Below are 17,801 nucleotides of genomic sequence, written 5' to 3'. Positions count from 1 at the left end.
AAGAAGTCTTGACCCCTGATTCTGGGGACATGACATCTAAAAACCAAAGAGTAGCCCACATAAAGGATGCAACTACTGTATTGTGCCAGCCGAGCTTCTAGTGCTACAAAATTATGTCCCCAGCAAAATTCTACATGATATTAAAAGCAAAAAAGCTGTTACTCCTTGTCCCGTATTATAAAATTACATTGGCCAACCTGACTAAAAAACATAAGGCTACAAATTAAAACTGATTTAAACTACCGCTGAAAATGAGGAAAAACACGAGCTGCTTCATAAATATGGATTTTAATATACTACTCTTTTACAATTATTACACAGAGTAAAATTAATAGTCTGATCATTAATAGATAAGTATTTTCAGATACCTCCATGCTAACTACAAGACGCCATCTAAAACTCTGATTTAACAAACACTACAAAAAGGTATATTTTAGCAGTTCACATTTATACATAACCCTCTTATAATAATGCAATTATTATTCTTACAAAATAAATTATGTTTAATATTCCTTATATTTTAGATGGGGGACTAAAAATGAGACATACCAGCTACCATATATGCATTCACAAATGTCAAGGCCAAATTAACATTTGATTAAGGATATCTTGATTCACAGTTCAGGTTTTATCCAGGGCTTATGTAGAAATATGGCAGTATAAAGTTTTTCAAAAACTGTTTCGAAAAAACTTTAATAATAACAAATAACATTTTAAAATGCCTGAAAGACAATATTCCTTTGTGATATGTAATTGAAAAAATGCTAAACGCCACACACAAACTACCAGTAACCAGCTTGTGCTATGTGTGAACAAGCTTTGCAGATGGTCAATATGTAGTTAGAAAATTGTATTTCAGAATAAGATTGTATAATGCATCAGATTCAGTTTAGAAAGGTGTAGTATACTGTATGCTTGCAATAGCACTGGAGGTTTTTCTTGGATAGTGCAGCAGTTGCCATATTTCAAAGAATCTTTCCAAAACTAAATATAAAGCAGCACACAGTACTATTGAAGAATGATATTATATAATATCAACTTTATATCTATGGTATCACTAGCACACTATCCAATCTGATCGGCAACATTTTTCCAGGTTCTTTAACAAAACTATTTTTTTCCACCGGAGACCCTACCAATAACTAAAACTCGTAACTTGTGGATACAAAGCATATGTTACATTACTCTGATTAGAGATTTAATTAAGAATGTCTGTGATAGGTTTATAATTATACTGAAACAGCCCAGAACAAAGCTTACCCAACTGTATTTACTCACACAACTCTTTTGTAATGGATCAAAGTTACTATGTGTTGACCTGATTATATAAATTCAAAGTATATTCATTACATATCCATTTTTAGGGAATAAAAACATTTTTGAAATTATTTCAATCAAACAAATCTAAAATTGTTATACTTACATAAGTTCTTATCTTATATTCCCTATCATTTGGCATTCATTGTCATTGCAATACCTTCTGGTGGTTAAATATAAACCCATTTAGATTACTTCTATCCCTTTAATTGCATAATGTCTGTCCTCAAATCCTTTTAATATCTGTCCATATGATCCTATATCTAAGAGATTGTCCTTTTACAAATCTCTGCTTATTTCTGTATGTTTCTACATTTGATTCTTCTAAAACTTGCAAGCTATCTAATGGCCTCATGCTCTAATAAGCCACTGTTATTATTTTCTTCTATTTAATATTCTTTTGTTGCTTCAATCTTCACTATCCCTACGAACACATTCACAGAACTCATGTGGCAATATATTTCTATTCTTTCAAGTTGTTTGTCAAAAAACATTTCCATTCTAATATCTAAATAATTTAATTACAGAAGAAAGTAATCAACTGTCCTCTATGACAGTAAATGTTCTGGGCGCTTCACTAGGCTGAACATAAACTGTATGGACCGTACATAAAGACATAGTATTTTTTGTTCAGTTCAATGTGAGAGTCTCTCTGAAACGAACGTTGACGTACCTGAACGTTCCTTTTCGGAACGCTGCGACTCCAATCCATAGAGCGGGATTTGTCTCCTCGTACTGGGGAATACTGAGATGAGATTTTTTCCAAGATCTGCTGACCATGCCCACTTCGCCTCTCCCACATCAGTCTTTCTCACGAAAGGAAAGGAACGCAGGAGGAATCTATAAGGAACAATACAGGAACAAGGCAGGTCAGTAATGGAGGCAGGCAGCCGGACGGGTGGGCATGGATTGGAGTCACAGCATTCCGAAAAGGAACGTTCAGGTACGTCAACATTCGTTTTCCATAACGCTGCTCCTTCAATCTATAGAGCGGGATCTACCCAAGCTTAACCATCTAGGGAGGGAGGCTGACTGCTCCCAGCTGCCGATTCAGACGCCACTTGTTGTAGTACACACCGTCCAAAGGCGGCTTCAGCTGATGCAAAGGAGTCTATTTTATAATGGCGTATAAAGGAAGAGGGCCATGCCCAGGTCGCCGCTCGACAGATGTCCAAAATCGAAGCTTGAGTCGCCCATGCAGCTGTGGTCGCCGCACTTCGTGTGGAATGTGCCCGGTAACGACTTAGCAGACAATTCATACGCTGTGGCGATGCAAGCTTTAATCCAGCGTCCGATAGTAGCAGTAGACACTCTTTTCCCCATAGTAGCCGGATGAAAGGACACCAATAATGCTTCCATCAATCGAAAGGATTCTGTCCTCTTGATGTAACGGTGGAGAGTTCGCCTGACATCCAAAGTGTGCCAGCTTTCCTCACGAGGATTCCGTGGATTCGGGCAAAAGTTTGGCAGAATGAGCTCCTGGGCCCGGTGGAAGCATGAGTTCACTTTAGGGATGAATGAAAGGTCCAGTCACATGATCACCTGATCCGAATAAAAGATGCACAAGTCTTTGCGAATCGAGAGAGAAGCTAGCTCGGAAATCCTCCGTGCAGAGGTGATAGCCAGGAGGAAAGTAAGTTTGAAAGTCAAGTATTTTAAAGGAATGGATCCCAACGGTTCAAATGGACGAGAAGTAAGTGCCTGAAGTACTAAAGGCAAGTCCCAGGAGGGGTACCTATGTACCACTGGCGGACACTTGTTGGTTGCTCCCTGTAAGAAACTACGAATCCTTGGATTCTGTGAAAGAGAACGGTGTGGTTCACATCTCAATACGGTCGCAAGAGCTGCCACCTGGCGCCTCAATGTGTTTGAGAGAGGCCTTTCGACAAGACGTTCAAAAGAAAGTCAAGAACGTCAGGGATCTCAGCTGACGTAGGAGCAATGTGGTGAGATACGCACCAAATTGAAAAGGCCTTCCACGTGGCCTGATAAATTTGATTCGTGGAAGGACGTCTGGACAATTGAATGATTTCAATGGCCTTTTCCGAAATTCTGTCTTTCCTCAGCAGGATCCGTTCAAATGCCAGATGGTCAATCTGAGCCATTGAGGGTCCGGATGATCGATGGCCCCCTGGCTGAGGGAAACCTGCTGAGGTGGAATGGTCCATGGCTGTGACACCGAGAGACTCACCAAATCCGAATACCAAGGCCTCCGAGGCCAGAGAGGGGCCACGAGAAGTATGTCCGCTTGTTCTGCCAATACCTTCCATATGACTTGGTGCAGTAACGGGATTGGAGGAAAGCCGTACAGAAGTCCCGGCGGCCAGTGACATCTCAGGGCATTGCAGCCCTCCGCCTCCGCGCATTGGTAACGTGTGAAAAACCGTGGCAGGTGGGTGTTTTGTGGAGTTGCAAATAGATCCATGAGAGGCAGGCCGAATCTCCTGGTGATTTCCTTGAAATTGTCGGGGTGTAGTCTCCACTCCACTGGGTCGAGCTCCCTCCGGCTGAGCCAGTCCGCTTGGACATTTGATAGTCCGGAAATATGGTCCACCTTTAGGGATGCGGTATGTCTTTCCGCCCATGCTAGCAATCTTTCTGCTTTCATCATCAGCGCCCTGGACCGCGTGCCCCCCTCGCGATTGACATGGGCTTTGGTCGTCATGTTGTCGGTTCTTATCAAGACATGTTGACCTTCCAAGATGGGTTGGAAGTGTCATAGCGCCAGGCGAACCGCACGAAGTTTTAACCAGTTGATGCTGTTCGCAATCTCCACTGGCGACCACCGACCTTGAACCATCTGGTCCAGAAGGTGGGCCCCACAGCCCACAAGACTGGCGTCCGATATCAGAATGAAGCGGTCGACGTCCAGAAAAACGCACCCTTTCCGAATGGCCAGAGAGAGCCACCACTTTAGAGACAGACGAATCTGAGGAGGAACTGGAACCAGAGCCTGAGATGAGCTGCGGCCCGACCTCTGAAAAGGGAGTAGAAACCACTGTAGTGGTTGTAGATGCCTGCGTGCCCACAGGACAATGGTAATGCAGGACACCATCTTTCCCAATAGTTGGGACAGAAGAAACAGAGAAGTCTTTCGCTGTGTGCGTATCTGAGTAGTTAATGACTGTAGACTGAGAACCCGATCTGGTGAAAGGAAGATCTGACCTTTGGTCATGTCTATCACTGTTCCCAAGTGAAGGAGGCGTGTTGTTGGTATGAGGTGGCTCTTCTTGTAATTGATGATAAATCCATGAGTTTGAAACCCACGAATCACAGCCTCCATGTCTGTCTTGGCTTGAGGAAGAGACGATGCCAGAACCAAAATGTCGTCCAAGTAGCAAAGAAGATGAACTGGCCGAGCCCGTAACGTCGCTGCTACTACAGAGACCAATTTGGTGAACGTTCTTGGCGCGGAAGAAAGCCCGAATGGCATCGTGCAATACTGGAAATGTCGGGAGTTGTATTCGAACCTCAGATATTTCCGGTGAAATGGATGTATCGGGACGTGTAGATAGGCCTCTTGAAGATCCACCGACTGCATCAGATCATTGCGACGAACACAAGCCAGAATCGATCCCAGTGATTGCATCTTGAACCTGCGATACAAGATGGATTTGTTGAGATGTTTCAGGTTCAAGATGCCTCTGTGACCCCCCGACGACTTGGGTACCAGGAACAGGGTTGAATAATAACCGGCTCCCTCTTGACCTTTGGGTACTGGTTCTATTGCCCTGATTGTCAGCAAGTGGGCAATCTCCGCATCCATCAGTTGCCGTTGTTGTGGAAGTTGAGGGATTGGACAACGGAGAAAGCGACTTGGGGGGGAGTCGATGAATTCCAGGCATAGTCCGTGACATACTGTGCGTCGGATCCACTCGTCCTGTGTCGACAGAGCCCACTGATGGTGAAATTGTTGGAGCCGACCACCAATGGGACCTGGGGAGGCAGAGTCATTTGCCTCTCTTGCCTGCACGGAAGCCTCCGCCCCTGAATGGCCTTTTGGACGTCGTCTGGTAGCGTTGACGGTCCCGAAATGACTGTCTGTCAGAACCTCGCTCAGCTGTGGTGGAGGAGGAACATTGAAAGTAGGACCCGCTGGGTCCGGAAGAAACCCGAAAGGGCTGCCTTTGATTGTAGGGCACGTATCTACGGTCTTGACGACGATAAGTAGACGGAAGAATTTTACGCTTCTCTTTGTCCTCCACCAGAAGAGGTTCCAGGGACACGCCAAACAGGGATGGAGCTTTGAAAGAGGAAGACGCCAACTTCCATTTCGCCTTGGAATCAGCTTTCCAATTTTTCAACCAGAACATCCTGCGATTGGTGACGGTGGAAGCCAGCGCTCGGGAAGCGAATTTCGCCGCATTTAAAGACGCATCTGCCGAGTACTCGGTAGCCGCCACCAACTTGTTAATGTCTTGGTGCATACGCTTCTCGTTAGGCGGAAGGCGTTCCTGAAGCTGTCTAAGCCAAATCAGAGAGGCTCTGTTAAAAAAGGATGTGGCAGTGGCCGCCTTGATGGCCCAAGCGGCCACTTGATGAGCCTTCCGAAAACCTAGCTCGACTTTCTTCTCTTCTGACTTGAGGGAATCCAATGCATCAGTCGTCATAGTAGAATTAGAGGCAAGATTGGCCACCGGCGACGTGTCCGTGGACGCACAATACAGTCTATTGTCTAGACTACTAGGGGCCGTTAGAGACCCTGGCTGGACAAAGGCGTTTTGAATAACGTCGGCAAATAAAGGAGGACATGGTATTGCGTCCTTCTCTGGCTTAGCAACTTGAAAAAGTGCTTCATGAGGAGCCGATGTTTGCTGGTTGCTGTTTTGTGGTGCAGAAGTAATGCCAAATTGGGTAGTAACTTTGGCCTTGTGCAAGAGAGACTTGAACACAGACGGCCTGAATAAGCCAGTGAAGATGGGCTTTTCCGGTGGCAACCCCTCATCTTCAGAGAACTCAATGTCCTCAGAACATTCGGGTGCCTGGTCTGACTCCTCTGACAAAGTAGAGTCCTGAAGTAGAGATGAACTGGCCACCTTGGATTGACGCTTGGTGCCAGCAGGTTCCACCGCAGAGGTAGCACGCTGTTGTACAGTATTAACAGTCTGCTGGAGACTCGCCACCAGTATCTTTGCTAAGGTATCAGATAAAATAGACTGCAGGTCCATCTCACCTGAAGTGTCTTCAGATCTAAGGCCAGCCGCAGTCGGCGTGAAAGTTGCTTCAGGTCCAGTGTTGGAGGCCGAGGTTAGAGGGGGTTGAGCAGGCTCAGAACACGAGGGCCCCGGAGAAACATGGCGATCCTGTGAGTACGTGGTGACCATTTGTTGTATGGAGTCATCATCAGACACGACGAGTTGTGCAGATGTGCCCAGTTCCTCAGAAGGCAGCACGGAGCGCTTAGATTTTTTTGCTCTTTCAAATTGCTTCTCCAGCACATTGTGTAGTCTCAATTCGCGCTTGCTGAGAGACGCCTGAGGAGTCTTGTGTTTGGAGCGAGCGGACTTGGCCTTGGCCTTTTTTGATTTCTCTCTGAGATGGCCCTGCACAGCAATGTCGCCTGCCCCTTGCTCGGAGTCAGAAGACAGATCCAGATCTGCCATATTAGGTAAGTTGAGGGCCCAGAAGATAAACTGAAACCAAAGGCAAAAAGAGAGCCAATCAGTAACAAGGTCTCAGATACAGGCCAGAGTCAAATTAAATGGACCTGTAATTAGGGAGACAGGCAAGCTAAAGCCATCGTTTGAACAGATAGTGGCAAGTAATGAGGCCCAAACCTGGCCGCCCCTGAAAAGGGGAACAACCAGTAGTCTGTAAATGCAGAGGCTTGTAAGTAAAATGCCTCAATGAAATGGCAAACGAAACAAACCAAACTGGCGGCTTCCCTGTCTAAATGCAGAGGCTCGTGTCAGACATTTGAGACCTGGCAGTTCCAGTCGTCATTAAAATGGCGGCCACCTCCCCTTAATGACCAAAATGGCGGCCTGTAGATGTTCCCTCGACGAAAAACAAAATGGCGGCCGCCAGGGTTTTTATATCCAAAATGGCGGCCGCAACTAACCCCAGTGAAGAAACGGGGCCTCCCACGCTGTAAACTGCCAACGCTGTCAAATTAGCTAGCCTGTACCTCAGAGTATGCTGTCGCCTCAGCCTTGACTCTGGAGCCGTCCTGGGATTAGAGCTGCGGCGTTAGCCTAGCAACGGCTTAGCGGAAGGACTGCTGAACGCCGGCGGCAAATTTGAGGCGGATCCGCCCAGCCGGGACAGATCCACAACACTGTGCTGACCCTAGTAAGGTCGGGATGGAGCGATCAGGAGCCCCAAACACGCCTCCAGTCCCAAGCAGCTCAAAAACTCCCTCATAGCAGCTCCTTAAAAGAAATTCAGCGTGAGGGCTGAATTAGCGCGATCCGCCCAGCCGGGTCAGATCGGAACGGCTGAATTTAGAAGGGAAGGAACGGCCTGGAGCCCCAGACACGTTGCCAGCCCCCTGCAGCCAATAATTAGTGAAAGTGAAAAAAAAAAACCACCAAAATTCAATAGTATCGGAATTAGCTAATTGCAAGAGCAGCCAAATTAAACACAACAGTTCCCCAGAACTGAGTGAGAAAGACTGACGTGGGAGAGGCGAAGTGGGCGTGGTCAGCAGATCTTGGAAAAAATCTCATCTCAGTATTCCCCAGTACGAGGAGACAAATCCCACTCTATAGATTGGAGGAGCAGCGTTATGGAAAAAAGCTACTAGCACAACTATTGATATGAGATTATGTATGCTGGAGCATCATCCAGAAGTCATTCCATCAGTAATATTCCATAATTATGTTCAATGTAATTCACATATTATATGCAACAAAATTAAATCTGAAATTAGTTTCATTAAATTACTTGTAAATATTTTGACATGACAACTCAATAGCAAAATTTACCCTTTTTATTTTTAAAAAAGAAGATCCTGAAAACTTTCAATATATTAATGGAATATCTAAAAACCTGTTGGTTTATATGTAAGATGGATAATTAAATTACAACTCTGAAAATCACCAATGTGATTTGTGTGCAATTCAAGTTTCATTATGTAGTATCAAGGAAAAATGTTTGCAGAAATTGTTGTAGCAAATTTAATGCCCACATCATTGTGATAATCTCCATATAAATATGTCATAAACAGATGTGACACATAAAAAAAGCAGTGAGGCAGAATAAACATTAGAAAATTAGCTAAGACTAAACAACCAAGCAGTATAACCAAAAAAAAATGAGCAAACCTTCAAATCAGAGAAATTACCCACTATATGCCCTATAAAAATTACATTGACAAGAAAATTACAAAAGGTTTCAAATACTACATCAAAGAACTGGGCTTTGTATATCATCCACAAGCTATTAAACAGGAAAACAATTAATTTAGTGGTTAAGATCATTTCAAAAGAGATCAAGAAGTAGATGATAATAGCCTCAAAGTTTGTGGAGAAAAAATAATACAGTGATGATCAATTTTAGACCAAAAGTGATGTGTACTTTGAGACCAATGCCTATGAGGGTGCCATTTAAATATTTTAAATAGTGAATGATTATATGTTTATGAAAAGAACAAATATTTAGGAAACTTGTCAATTCTTGGCTTTCAGCTAAGGCAGAAGACCAGACAATGATTTTATCTGATCAAACTTCACTGATAAGAGAATTTTCTCTTTCCTTGGTATCTGAATACACAGTACTTGTGAAATAAGTTAATTTTGGGTAAGACTATGAAACAGTTTCCAGGTCCATTCTCCACTACTGTAAAGTCAATGTGCAATGCTGTCTCAGAAGTAAGGAACTTGAACATTGCCTCTTAGCCCTGTTGAGTCCTATTAGCACCAACCAGCCCTGACCTTAGATTCTGCATTAGTGATTAGATGCAGCATTGGTCCTACCTGACACGCTCCTTCTCATGGCGCTGAGAGAGAGAATCCAGGAATGGGTGTTGCTCTTCTCTTCTGCCTAGAGACTGAGCCTGCCATCTTTTTGGTGACGCCTCCCTTGCCTGGTGACTTCCCAGTTCGGCAAAGGCATAGCGACGACAAGGCTTGTGACCTGTGAAAATATGAACCCCTCCCAGAATGTGGACCAGATATTAGTCAGGGTGGGGCTGGATTCTCTCTCTCAGTGCCATGAGAAGGAGCATGTCAGGTAGGACCAATGCCCCTTCTCCATTGCGCTGAGGAGAGAATCAAGGAATGGGACTTACCAAAGCCGGGCTGTCCTACAGGTGGAAAACACCCGTCATCCTCTGACAGAGTCAGGACCTGATCCTCTTCTCCAGATAAGTCTCCACTCTGGATGGCATGATCCTGAGAATGAGCACTCTGATAGTCCTTTTCCAGGGCCCTTGTGCCATGGGTGTGAATTGTTGAACCTGGCAATGAGGGATGGTTTGGGGCAGGGAGGAGGGCTGACTCCCTTGCTGCAGGCCTTCAGCTATTCCCTGTGCTATTGCCTGGGAGATAACCATTTTTAAATGATCAGATAATTCTGACCCATTATCCTCCCTTGGGCAGAGCGCCGCCGCAATGGGAGTGAAAGCTGCCTCAGGAGGTGGTCTTGACCTCAAAGGAGGAACCTGCCTCCCTGTTCCTGCTGTAGGCAGATTGGAAGCTGCATTGGTAAAAACATCAGCACTGTCAAATGTCTCCATTAAAATAGGAGAAATTAGCTCTCTGGCGCCATTTGGTGACCAGGCGCAATAGCAGACTGGCTGTGAAAGGCTTGTTACATTGCAAGGCTGCAACAGTTATTCTTCAAAAGGATGAGAAATGAGTGCTCCTGCCTTGGGAGCATTCCCTGACCCCTGTAACTTGGCAGCTTTTTCTGCTTTGGCCATTTCTTGTTCAATGGCCTTTTGACGCTGTCTGGAATCTTTTTCCGCTGCCTATACGAGCCCTTGCCGCTCGTATAGGCAGTAACACGGCTTTTAGGCTTTGCCCCATGGACAGCTTTTCTTGGCTGAAAGAGCCCTGATTGCCGCTTGGGAAGGGCATAGGGAAATCCCTATTGTCCCTGTTTGTCTCCTGAGGCTGGTGGCTGGTAGAGGGCTCTGAGGCTGCCATTTTCCAGCTCATCGAATGCAGACTGGTTCATGAAGAACAAATGTTGTGGCAGCTTGAAGTTGCGCTGATCATGCTAGCTGCTGTCAGTGTGCCCGGACAGATCTGGACAGTGACTGAGTCCCCTCCACAATGTGGGATGGTGCCAGGGGCCTCGGCTCGTTATTTGTGAGCCGGCTGGGAATTTAAGCCCCCCTCTGCTAAGTCGTGGGAATGGCAGGGACCTCAGCTGTTAGAGAAGCTGGAGTGACAACTTTCCAGCGGACTAGAAAGCCGCACAGATCACTTTCCTGCGATCAACAATTAATTTGCCCTTCTGTATGTCACAGTTATTGAAGAGAATCCAGGAATCGATGCTTGAAGCTGTTCTTATTCATACGTCTCGTCTGGCTGAAGACTGAGCCAAACTGGGAAGTCACCAAAAAGATGACAGGCTGAGTCTCCAGGCAGACGAACAACACCCATTCCTGAATTGTCTCTCCTCAGCGCAATAGAGAACTAATTAGATCTAATTCCAGAAACAGGTTATCAAATATTCTTATCCCTGAGATACTAGGAAGAAGATTGCTGCCAAGTTGATTATCAACATAGAATTTCTTATAAAGAGATTATCAAGGAAGGACTTGTTCAGGTCTAATTAGAGAATTCACCAGTAAAATTATTAATGGGCATATTCAGTAAATACAGCATTTCTTCATTTAGCAAATATCTTGTTTACTGACCATTCACTAAATGGTAATGGTAATTTTTTTAAAAAAATCATTTTCTTATCAGTATGCACAATTTCATGTGCACATTGATCTTATGAGCAAAATTTCATGTGTCTGACACTAACACATGCTAATGTAATGACACATGGAAAAAAACCTTGGGAGACAGGGCTAAAAGACACCACCTAGCGAAAAGTCAGAAAAGAAACTGCATAGCCTACAGCTCAACCTCCCTAGTTTCTTGGGCTGTAAATATCACAGTGGGAGAATTGTACTTTCACACTGGCAAAATTCTGTTAATGTAGTTTTAGAATGAAGTAGAACTAGCTCATCTGGTTGTGTTTCTTGTCTGGTCTACCTAGTAAGGCTGATATCAACCTTGCAAGTCTCATACTGTCTCCCAATGTAATTTCAGAGTAATTTCAGAAATGACCACAGATCCTCAAGGAACTCAGCTATATAAGAGCCGTGGTGGCATAGTGGTTAGAATGCAGTACTGCAGGATACTTCTGCTGACAGCAATTTGGCAGATTGAATCTCAGACCCTTCTGCCTCATCAGCTGGCTGCTGATCCGCTGGCCAGAGGGAGGCTGCAAGCCTCTCTTGCCTCTTGTGAGGCTTTAGAAAGCCAACCCCTGCATGCAAAGGCGGCAGCTTCAGGACAAGATTCCCAAAACCTTTCCCTTGATTTAACCCCCACCCTTCCCCCAAAAGACATAGTTTTTCAATAAAAAAGAAAAAAGCTGAGGGGGTGAACTTGTTGATCTTTCTCCACCCCCACCCTCAGTTAGGTGCAAAAACTAAACTCTGCCCCTTTGCTCTTCAATCTCTATCCCTTTTAAAAATTTTACCTTGACTCCAGGCTGAAAAGGAACGGAAGCAAGCAAGCAAAGAACATTTAATACATCTGTTCAAGGGAAGAATCCTAAACTGAGAGAAAAAGTGAGAAGAAATAGGCAAAAGAGATTAAAGCATGTGATTTACACCATTATTCTCTATATGTAGCATATTTTCCTCTCCTTACACACTATCAATGTTTTTATGCCTTTTGCTACTTTATATACTTGTTTGTATTTTTAAATTTTTATTTTCTTAACTCTCTTTAGATCGTCTGGCTATGACTTTTAAGACCATGAGGATGATCAGCTATGACATCTGTCATTCCACTGATCACCACAATTCATTCAGCTGAACTGGCTAGCTAGGCAGATATCTCCTCCCTCTCTCCCTGTTTCATGTACATCTCTCCTGATGCTTTACACAGGGTGCAAAAGGACAATGCTATACAGAAAGAGTGTGCTGATCTTCAATCAATATATAATACCTACACTTCCTTACCATAACGTCCAAACCAGCTCAAGAGCCATTTGTAGAAGAACAAAGTTAGTTAAGCTTCCTGAATTGTCCATTTCTTATACATAATTTTTCCAACTTTTTTATTGTCCACAATAAGCCTCATATCACTTTATAAGCAATTTGCACATACTAAAATGTCTCTATTCCTGTCAGAGCATCGGTTTACTCTGGTTTTTGGCAATCATTTTGGCAATCATTCGGTACTGCTACCGATGACCTCCCATCGACCCGTGCGCTCCCACAGAGAGGGCCTCCTCAGGGTGCCATCAGCCAAACAATGTAGGCTGGTGGCCCCCAGGGGGAGGGCTTTCTCTGTGGGGGCTCCCACCCTCTGGAATCAGTTGCCCCCGGAGATAAGAAGAATCCAGGACCTCAATGCCTTCCGTCGTTCCCTGAAAACCTATCTTTTCCAGCAAGCCGGGTTGGCTTAAGAAGAAATTTTAAAACTTTTAAATCCTTTTAATTAGTCTGTGATTTTTAATTTTTTGGGCCAAATTTTATATATATTTTTAAATGTTTTAATATTTGTATTCTATGTTTTTTATCTTGGCTGTACACCGCCCTGAGTCCTCAGGGAGAAGGGCGGTATATAAATTCGAAATTAAATTAAATTAAATTAAATTAAATTCTTCCATTTTTCATAACCATTTTGATTTTCAATCAAATGATTTTAAGATCCGTACTTCTAGCATCATGCATATTACCTAAACTTTGTTGAGAACTACTCAGGCCCTCAATAGATAACATGCATAATTTTCAAGACAAATATAATCATGCTCACTTCCCTAAACTAAACTAAACTGTGTCAATCACAAGCATTCCTTGCCCATAAATACTAATGAACAGCAATGGGGGTCTATCCAATTTTTTCTTACTTCCTGCTTGATGCTGAACAATTTACCATGTTAAACATGTTATATAGTTCTTTTTAAAAAGCTACCAATTATTAACATTGTAAAAGCAAAATAGAACCATAAAATAATTGCAATGATAAAAAGTAGCAATAAAATTAAAACCTTAGGAATTTTTTGTTGCAGAAAAAAATTAATAAAGCTTCATAAGTATTGGTTTAGCCACTTTGATGAACAAAATATATACTAGTTCACAGATATTCAAAACAAACCATTAAATTATTGCTCAGAGAATTATTTGTCTAAATAAATACTTAATTCATTTTATACTATTGATCACTCTCTCATATCAAAAGACATTGGACAGGTTACATAATCAATCCAACAATAAATCTATAAAAGCAATAATAAGGAAACACAACCCACATTGGACACCAATAAAACTTACCTAAGTTTGAATATGTGATGATAAAAATGTCTTTAAAGATCTTCTAGAATCATGGAGGAGGGAAATGCCAAAGAACCCTGCCATCTATCCAGAGAATGGAGAGAATGACTCTTAAGAGGACTTCCCAAGATTTTCTCATCAGATGAGGTGATTAAATTCTGACATGTAAATAACTAACAAACAGTACTTTTACAGTATCCATCACATCATCAGAGTACCAATTCTCTTACCACTTTGGAGCTACAGAATACCTATTTACTTAAATTTTTGCACCATTTGACTCTGAGCAAACACCAATTACAATAAAATTAAATAATTTACATAGAGAACAAAATATGAGACCAACTGGGTAACAACCAAAGCAAACACACATTATTCAAAAGTGGGCTTCAATCATCCGGAATAAAGGCCTGGGTGAAGAGTCAGGTCTTCAGGGCTCCCTAAAATATCAGCAGGATGGAGGCTATCCATTATTATTACAAAGGGCACTGTGGCAAAGAAGGCACATTTCCAGGATCCCAAAAAATGACACTGTTTAACTGAAGAAACCCAGAGATACCAAATTTGGAGCACCACCATCAAAACTTAAGCAATATGCAAATAGAACAAACATTAGCAATAACCGAAATGGGGCGTTGGTCTTACCTGACACACTCCTTCTCTGTGTGTGGAGAGAGAATCCAAGGAATGGGGTTAACTCTGCCTTTCTGCTCATTAGACTGATAAGAGTATCATGTGCTGTTGTTCAAAGAGGACATCATGTGGTTGCCCTTTACGACTTCTTGTCAGCTTTTGCATTGATTTTGCTTGTCAGAAGCTGTCAAAGGTCAGAAATGATGGTTGCTGCATAAGTGGTCGTTAAGCAAGGACCACAGCTCAACTGAGTGAATAAAACTGACCTCAGCCAAGCACAGGAGGCGTGACCAAGAAATTTAAAGGAACATACACTCAGTCTCTGGCTAATAAACTAAGAATAACCCATGCTTTGGATTCTCCGAGCAGCGCGCTGGAGAACTCACCTAGTTCTAGTTTCTATCCCAGCATCTTAACCCACTATACCAAACTCTAAAATTTTTCAATCTTAGGAGATTTAAGCAAATTATTCCCTCATATTATATTCATTATTTCATATAACATGTCCCTCGTAATATATCATTACTGAAAGGTATTTTAATAAGGTAATATAAAATATACAGAACTTTTAATACACTGTTAGTTTCTTTTGAAACTGACAATATTTTAATTAACAAATATGAAAATAACAAACTATTATTATGCTGTCTGAGTTTCAAAATAGAAGTAACTTTAAAACCTTACCAGCTGCTCTAAGATTTCTAACTCTCAGCATTCCAAGTTCCAATCATTCCATAGTCTGTCAACTCTGACTATAATCAAAACACTGTCATATGACTGAATGAAATTTAATATATAAAATATCCAAATATTTTTAGTTAAGCACAGTGCTGCAGGTTACTTGGAAACAGGTTAATTAAATTAATTAAATTACATGCCAGTTCAGTCCTTCTTATAACTTCCAACTATCCTGCCCACAATTTTTTTTACCTTTTTCCAAAAATTAACTAAGGTTCTAAACATGGACTTAATGTTCAACCAACTATTCATAACAGTTTATAAGCAAGCCTGTTTTAGTGACAACAAATTTGGAAAACAAGTTGAACTTAATACAATCAAGCCACTTTTAATCTTGCATGATTTACCAAATTCATTATAAACAAAAATCTTAATCCATACTAAGGATTAAAGACATAATTCTCTTTTTTCAGTGCTTTTAATTAAATAAGCAGAACAGGAATCATGATATAGAAAGAACAACACAAAAGTTATACATCTGTAACATTATTTCTGTTTATATATAATCCATATCCACAAGCCACTTACTCATACGACGCAAGATACATAAAATCTTCAATAATCGGGAGTATAAATTTATTTTTTCAATATTGAATGAGAAGTCTGTAAATAATATAATTCTCTATCTTTAATATTATACTATATTTTGTTACACCCTTCACGGGCAACGTAGGATCAACCTAGAATCCAACCACTTTTCTTCCATCCTTTGGATTATCAGAAACTGTACCAATGATATTTAGTAATAAGCCACCAAAGAATTTTTATTATTACTATTATTTATTAAATTTTTATGCCACCCAAAGTGACTCTGTTTGGCTTATAAATTATATATAACGCAAGTAAAAAATAATTAAAATATTAAAATATTATAACTACATGGATTAAAATATAATTAAAAACTGTACTAAAACCAAAATGAAGAAAGCTAAGAGATGGATACAACAGGGATGAGGTCTTCTGGTCCCTTCAGCCATCTTCAGCAGTGAGCCACCTGGAAAAGCTTTAATTAAAAAAAATTAATACCCTTCCAGAAGGCCAAAATAGAGAGTATTGTTCTCGCTTCTGGTGGTAGAGTGTTCCACAGGGATTGGGCCACACAAGAAAAAGCTCTTCTCTTTGACCCTGTCTATTTCAATTCTTAGCAGACAGGATCCGTAGCAGGCCTCTTCCGCTGGTGTGAGTGGAGTTGGCATGTTCCATTAGTGAGAGAACGATGTGGAATTGTCTATTGATTCTCATTCTGCAGAATTCTCTGATTTTTTTGGAGAAAGAAAGAGAGAGACAGAGACAGAGACAGAGGGAGGGAGGGAGGGAGGGAGGGAAGAAGGAAGGAAGGAAGGAAGGAAGGAAGGAAGGAAGGAAGGAAGGAAGGAAGGAAGGAAGGAAGGAAGGAAGGAAGGAAGGAAGGAAGGAAGGAAGGAAGGTGTTCTCAAATTATAGATTCTATTATAAGCAAATTCTGACAGAAGTCATAACAGAAGCAGTTTGAACTACACAATATGTAAAATATCACGATGCACAGAAGAGAACACAATTGATTATCTGTTTGATAAAGGATATCAGAGAAAAAAAAAGTGTCTGAACTTTATCAGCAAACCTATGAAGACCAAGCTTCAGTTCCAAGCTCAGATGGTTTCTAGACCCATGAACCAATCAGTCTTTTTCCTTTCCTCTGACACTTTTAATGCTAAATGTTATTCAGCTGAAGAGTTTTTGCTACTTCTCTGCAGTAGTTTGGATCTCTTCTGGACATAATTAACTGGAGCACGGGGGGGGGAGTGTTTATTAAATTATAGTTTGCTAAGAGGGACAGAAAAATAAGTCCCCCACAAAATAAAACATCATATAATAGTGATTCTATAGTCTTTTTGAATTTAGAATCAGGAAAGAATATTGTTATTGGATTGATGACATCAGCAAGTATTGCAGGCCCAATCAGCAAAAGAAAGCTCAGGACTGTATTGGTTGGAAACATGTGGAAGAAGCCTTCGTCCTGCAGAGGACAGACAATGGCTAAAATGATAGATTATCTATTTATTACTTTTAATAAATAGTATTTATTTACAAACTGAATTTGTATTTCACCTTTGTAGAGCCTGGGCACAGTTGTCCAATACTTTTGATTGCCTCACTGAATGAAGAAAGAATTATCTTGAGGCACTTATAAAATATATAATGTAGTTACTGTATATAAATATCAAACTTCCTTTATTTTTTAATATTTTTAGTATTTTATGGAGCCACATTATTAGCCATTAGCTATTCAGGGCTGCATGCGGTCCACAACCCACAGCCTGGCTTAAAGGTTGGGGATCTTTAATGGCCCATGGAAAGGTCTTTTTCATTAATTTTGACTGCTTTTACCCTCAGTGACCACTGGAAGTTTTTATTTTTTAATATTATTTTAACATATCAGCCACTCAAGAATCACATTCATAACACATGCTGCTGTATAAATCAATGTAATAAATAATATAGAGACACAGCTTCATGTAAACTTTAAAAATGTTCCTTATATTAATTCTCATGTTTAAAATCTTAGCATTTTACTTGTATTAGTCTATGATTTTATAGTTTGTGATGGTAATTTAATCAATTTTTGTAGTACCGTATTTTCCGGCGTATAAGATGACTTTTTAACACATGAAAATCTTCTCAA

General features: G+C 41.5%; 1 protein-coding gene across 5 annotated transcripts in view; it reads right to left on the bottom strand.

The window, feature by feature from the left end:
- DYRK1A (dual specificity tyrosine phosphorylation regulated kinase 1A) overlaps window positions 1-17,801 on the bottom strand; it is a 187,757-nt gene that overhangs the window by 112,013 nt on the left and 57,943 nt on the right. Inside the window, exon 3 of one of the 5 annotated variants that reach the window (XM_087871258.1) lies at window positions 1,991-2,157. The exons of the other annotated variants lie outside the window; for them this stretch is intronic. The gene's annotated coding sequence lies outside the window, so the exon portion shown is untranslated. The remainder of the gene's footprint in view (window positions 1-1,990; window positions 2,158-17,801) is intronic. 5 annotated transcript variants of the gene reach the window in all.

This window comes from Pantherophis guttatus, chromosome 5 (genome assembly GCF_059756535.1).
Source record: "Pantherophis guttatus breed Tessera chromosome 5, ASM5975653v1, whole genome shotgun sequence".
Classification (NCBI taxonomy): Eukaryota; Metazoa; Chordata; class Lepidosauria; order Squamata; family Colubridae; genus Pantherophis; species Pantherophis guttatus.
Note: the sequence above shows the minus strand (reverse complement) of the source record. Positions and strands in the feature narration are given on the sequence as shown.